Source organism: Meleagris gallopavo, chromosome Z (genome assembly GCF_000146605.3).
Source record: "Meleagris gallopavo isolate NT-WF06-2002-E0010 breed Aviagen turkey brand Nicholas breeding stock chromosome Z, Turkey_5.1, whole genome shotgun sequence".
In the NCBI taxonomy this organism is placed as follows: domain Eukaryota; kingdom Metazoa; phylum Chordata; class Aves; order Galliformes; family Phasianidae; genus Meleagris; species Meleagris gallopavo.
Genome location: NC_015041.2, coordinates 31,189,656 through 31,196,493, shown reverse-complemented (window position 1 = coordinate 31,196,493; position 6,838 = coordinate 31,189,656).

Sequence of the window (6,838 nt, the reverse complement as noted above, 5' to 3'; positions counted from 1 at the left end):
AAAAAAAAAAAGCCAGGAAATCCTAGAGAAGCTATGAGAAACAAGTCTGGTAAATGCAAGATTTCTCATGGAGTCAGAGGGGAAGCAGCAGAAAAAGCAAGTAATTATATGCAAGCTACAATGGCCCCCTCTGTAGTCAAGACCTAAAATGACAATTTGAAAAACCACTGCTTGCTTTATAATGAGGATCAATCTAGAAAATGTTCCCAAATATCCCAGGTGAAAATTGTTTTGAAAAATTTTAGAGAAGCGTATGTTCTACTCCACAGTAAAGGGGCAGGCACAGCTTTTTGAATTTGCTCAGCAGTCTGATCTGCTTGTGCTGGAAATAGCTGACAAGGCCTGGAAATATAAATCAATTAGCCCTTCTAGAACTACAAAGGGAGTTTTCTAGAAAGGAGTTATTTCTTACAAGTTCTTATGTTATTCTCCTACTGCAAATAGTGTGCTCTAGACACCACTTCAGTTAACCTAATTAAAGTGAAGTTTAAAATGTATTTCCTGTATTTCTCATCATTAGATTGGTTGGAAAAAATCAAAACATGATTTCGTCACAATATAAGATACAATATAAGACAATATAAGATGATTTCCTCACTTTTATTCAGCATGTAATGTTATTTAGTTAATAATTTCTCAATGTCTTCTGACCATTTAGTGGTAATGTTATCTGAAAATTCCTATTCAAAATAATAGGATAGAGTTCTAGCTGAAGTTTCACATTCTAAAAAGTAAACTGCAACTGGAACTGACTGTATGGGAACACACAGGAACAAGACTCCAAGGACCAGAACTGTAAACAGAATTATACTTCTTCAAATAATTTCAGACTGTGCTGCTTGAAGACTCATTTTTATTTCCTTTTCAACAAATGTTATTAAATTCTGCAAGCGTCACTTTTAAATTATTGTCAATTATATGGATGCTCTTGCTGGAAGAAATGAAAATACGTACACCTTGAATGAGTATTCTGTACCTCACAATTACCTGTAGGACTGCACTATAGGTTCGACTCATAAATCCCAACCAAGACTGCGGCAGCAGAATAGAGCGGTGCCATTCAGAAGGCTGAATGTTAACCTATGCATCACACAAGAAAGGGTAGAAATGGTTATATTAAGTCTAACATATGCAAAACATATGTTCTTCAACCTGTGATTTGCAGGCAAAATTTTGTTAACATGTGCAGTACACTATACATTCCTGTGGGAAATAAAAATTGGTAACATTTTTCATTCTCCTCTTCCTGGTTTTATCCACGCCAAGTTACTTTTCAACTTCAGTACACAGGCCATTCAAGACTTCAGATTGTTCATGATATAACTGATACCGGAGAGAGCACTGTAGTTATACATAGCAATAAGCAAAACACTTTGTAGCACTGGTAGGCAAAAAACGCATACATAACAGAGATGATGGAACAGTTTGCGTTTGCTATCACTTTTGTACCTCTTAGGTGCCTCTAGGAGCTTTAAACAGATGTGAAATAAATACAAATATGCGACAACCTAAATACAGGAGTGATTACTGAAAAGGAATCAGTATAAATAATTGGGTTTGATACAATTATGCCAAAGCACACGTTTCAAATCTCCTATAAATAAATTGTTAACAATAAAACACAACAAGGAATTGGAAGGTTCTACCTAGGAAGAACCATTTTAAAACAAACTGGCTGAAAACAATACTACCTCAAGGATAGTTTAAATAAATATGCAACAACTGTCCCTGCCTACTTCCAAATTTCAAACAGGTATGGCAGCCTCTGCTTCACAAAACCGGAATGAATGACTCAAACAGACAGCTATACAATCTAACGTACGTGCATAGCCAATCCACAAGAACTGAAGGTTGCTCTCTTCAGTAAGTGCCATAGCAAACAGTGACATGAAGACATTCTCAATACATATTGAAAAACAGAAATGAAATCTGATCTCCATAACAATTCATTTTCTAGTCACGTAGCTTAACACAGTAAACAGACCGGTAGATTAAACACAAGGGCCATAAATTCAAGGTCACTAAAAACCAGTTCTTTTGTAAAACTCAGACTCCTGCATGATGTGTATCTTCTCTCCTAATTTGCCTAACATGGAACTTATAAAATCAGAAATCATCAATTCACAAAACTGTGTAGCAAAACTAATAAACATAGTCTTCATTCTCTCTCTCTCAATCTCTCTCTCTCCCCCCATGACTGCCTTAGTTGCAGCAACATTCAATTAAAATAAGAATGTCTTATTCAGGTGCCTTTATTTACATACCTGTGATTTCAGATTAAAAGAAAAAAAAGATAACCTCTGCAATTAAAACTGCATTGCTATGTCTATTTATAATTTATCATGACTATGGAGAATTGATCTTTATTGATGCTGTTCAATTATTCCTACTATTTGCCTCTACCAAGATGATGAAAAAATGCCGTCACAGCCATTTGATCTCCACAGAAAATTTCAGCTCTTTCTGCGGTAACAAGTTTTTAATAACAGAAAGGTAAACTTGTCAGCCTACGGTGAGATGAGCTGAATATATTTCAGCAGCCTCTGTTTAAGTCCTGCACTTTTCATTTCTAAATTAAAAACATGCCAGACTCCTTGACTTACAGAAAAACTTGCCCTGTAACTACGATTAAACAAAGTGTGAAGTGATACAGGTTGGTTTGTTTAACAATAGAGATCAATTTGTTTAGCAAAAGGGATGCATAAGTGGTAGTTCTAAAACTTTCCATTTTAACCTTAGCAGGTGAATAGTCTTGTTTTTCCTCAGTAGTTTTGCACTGGAGACATAACAGAATACTTTATCTTTCGCCTCAGTAGGCGCAAGGACATCTTCCTCAGATGTTGTTTTAAAAGTTGCTCACTATGGTCTAGTAAGCAATGGAAATTCTCCAAACTGGAGAAAAGCAGCTGAAAAGTTAGTCAAAAGGTGGTGAAGCTGATGGTGGAAAATAGGAAAGAAGTAGGTGGGCACTTGACTACCCTAGAGGACATGAGCACATATCTGAGTCCTTGAAAAAGAATGAAGATGTATGCCTATGTACTGCATAAGTATGTCTTAACTGTTCAGGTGTAGAATCTGAACTCATCATGCGTGCTTGCTTGTCAAGTCACCTGGTAGGTATCATGAGGAATAAAGTTTCTAACCACAATGGAGTTAGAGACTTGTATTCCCAGATTTCAGATGACAAAAGCCCATGCAGAGCTAGTAGCCTTCTGGGAGTAAGTCTGGCACAATTGTTATTTCTTCTTTAGATTCCTCTTTATTTAAGACTAGCTACTGTTCAACATGTAAAGTACTCCATGTTCCAAAGCATGTAAAGGTCTTCTTTGTCACATGCTCCAGTGGCTTCCTCTGCATAATCAACCTAGGTAAGTGAATAAACTTCCCTTGCTTGTTAATTATCTGTGTTCTGTTTTCATCTCTGCTTTATGTCCCTCATGATCCACGCAGAACAGATATTATTTCTTTATATGGTTCTATGCTAAGGCTTCATGCCAATTCTTATCATGTCAACTTAAAACCAACTACAAATACACCTACACAAGTAAATACAATCCAAAAGTCAAAGAGATGACATACTTCTCCATAAATCCCATGAACACTGCAGAAAAAACATGCCTAAATGCATCAATAACACCAGTGCTTTTTTTCCTAAAATTTTATTCATGCATCCTGTCTCAACTCTGCTTATCAACTTATTCAGCATGTTGCTGACCAAAGGCTCCAGTCAGAACTGCCTTAGGTTCCCATAGCATCTGCAGAAACACCAATCTCACTCTTTGTCTCTACTCTGATACTGTCTTAGAGTTCAGCATGAAACCAGAAAAATCTGAGTGAACATTATAAGGTTCACCAGGTAATCCATATTTGTCTGAGGAAGAGCAAGCCTTCAAGACACCTGATGTGCTCACATAGGAAAAAGAAAGCTTTATGTATATTTTTTGCATTTAATACAGTCTCATCTGAAACATATTAGTAGCACATCTTGTCTAAAATTTGCAGTGTGCTTGATGGCCAGTAGAACTGTTGAGCGACTGTTGATGAATTAACAAATTTTTAATAAATTTAGTGAATGAGAGAAAGATTGAGAAAACAGAACCACAACGCAAAGAATGCTCAAATAAAGATTATCTGACATGGAAAATAACTGGACACAATGCTAAAGGTTAGCAGGTGAAGTTGTGTTGATACTCAGTATTCAGTACAAGATATCAGCTGTCTTCACTTTTCCTCTTTATTTTTCCTCTTTACTTTTCCTCAGTCATTGGATACACAATGATTAACAGCTAGTGTTGGATAACTAGCAATAATGAGACAATGACAAATACACCCTGAGCAAGGAGCTAGCCATCTAAGTCTGCTGACTGATGCTTAAAACCTTCAGAAGGACATGTCACCTAAAAGACACACAAGCAGAGAGTGTGTTGATCAAAATACAGGAGAGGAAGCTCTAACAAACCACAGGAGATACTACTGCAATACTTGAGTGCTTCTGAACACATATCGCACATTCTTCTGCAACACTGGAAAGTCATTTCAAATGAAAACAGTAAGTGCGTATGCTTAAAAAGTGCACTCTCAATAAAAAGTAAACATCATGACATGCATGAGTTTTCTTTCAGCACCATTGTCTTTACGCTGCCATAAATCTTTGTACACTGCTCACTTGACACTTGGCACTGAGACATTGCTAGCAGAGGGCACAAAAAACAAACGTAGGTGTCAGCAAATTAAAGACTGTTTCTACCTTTTCTTGGGTATCTAATTAAGATAGTACTATTTAAAGAACAAACCTCAGAATCTAGAATCAGAAATATCAATATTTATGACCCATCTTAAAATTTGTTCTTTGGCAGAAAGATAGTGAATTCCAGTGAGTTCTTTTACTAAGCACAATAGGTTTCCACCTAGACAGTCCCACCTACTCACATGGTCCCTAGATTTAGCTCATCTCACTAACAAATAAGTGGCTATGGAAATGTGTTTGAAACTTAATCCATGTCTGTGAAATGCCTGCGTATGAATTTAAACACTCTCCTCACACAAGGACATATAAAGTGCAGCCTCAGAGACCTCAGCTAGCATTACATTTCCGTATCAACGAAGTAGTGTTGTAACATCTCTTTGCTTCTCAAATTTCGCTCAGAGGTTCTTTTTTAACATTCTTCTATGTATAAACTTCCAAACCCTCCTGCCAGTCTTTGTGCGAAAATACTTGTCGTTCTTCTCTAAGCCACAACGGACTGAAGAGGAGATTAGCAAAAACCTCTCAACAAACTTGCTTCTGGAACACTGTTTCATTACTGGAGGAGAAACATTCAATATATTCATTAGGGGAAGCCAGCACAAAATGGTCCATAATGTGAATAACATCCTCTGAAGTATCTAGGCACAAAAGAATACACTGCAGAAAATTCCTTTCTAGAATTAGAAGTGCTTCAGGGTCAAGGTTTGAATATGTCCTTGGATTCCTCTATTACATTAAAATCAAACCAGGAAGAACGTAGAAAAAGCTGTTCCAAGATGCATATCATCATAGCATGCTTAACACAAAAACAGGGATTGTTTCTTTTCTGAGCATGTACAGCGTCTAACATGATTATTTGTTGAGCAGCATATTTATCATTATACAACTCACAAGTAGTGCTCAATTGTGCAATAATGTCTGCAAGTATTATTATTACGGCAATATAACTATAGTATTTACAATGAATAGTGAACACTTGAATACCGATGAACATGCAAATATGCCAGACCATATTCCTTCTGCATTTTAAAAATACCGTGCCACTTCAGCCTGTCAAAGCCACTATTCACAACATCTGCGTGCCAAAAGCAGCCTGTTTCATAAGCTTTTTGCACGAAGCATAAACTGCTCCTGTCATCTCCATTAAAGAAATAAAAGCTGGCTGGGTAGCTAGGTAGACTGTAGAACATCTACTGCAGATTGACATTTGTCTCTGTGGTTCAAAGACCTGATTAATTAATTTCTGTGGCTCTTTTTCAGTTCAGAGGGCTCAAAATGATGAGGTGCTGTGTCCCAGTCCACTGATGGGATATAGACTTTATGTGCATCAAGTACTATGTGTTTGGAAGTTTGCCCTAGGTAAAAGAAGCCAAATTCAGCATAATATACAGCACCTGTCTAGAAACTTCAGGCAAGCCATGCTAAAAACAGGTTTGCTAGGGATGGAACTAGCTGAAAAAACTCCAAAAGAGTACCAGTACAAATATAATGTGAACAGTCAGGAGTCAGGATATGAGAGCAAAGCCAAGATAGAGCCAAGCCGACACATCTCAGGATCAGAACACAGCCCCCATAGATTTTCCACTGCATACAAATGTGCTCAGTGTCAAGCTTTCAGTTCGCAAACGGTAATCTCAAATTCCTTGCTCCGACTAAAACCCCTTGTTATAATTATTTATAAATAGTAATTTATAAACAACAGTGTTTTGTTTCAGTGGTTCATTATATCCTTAAGGAACTCTGCAGCAAGTGGGCTCCAGGCCTGTTGTGCGATAGTGACAGACCAAAATCAGTACCTAGACATATTCCCACCCACAAACTATACTACATTCACTCCACTTCTTCCAACTTCTGTAGCAGGTGCAATGTGACATTTCCTTTAATTACACAGGGTTGGTTCAGTCCCAACACACAAACCATCCTGTGTTCTTCCATGTGAAATAGCCTACAATCAAATAATCTCTAATAGCACCAAACTGCCTGAGCATAGAACAAAGAGAGGAGGGATCATAGGCCTGTTCAAGATTTCTATCCTTGAAAAATAGAATAGGAACTGGTATTGCTGTGGGTGGAAAAAAAAAAAATCTTTAA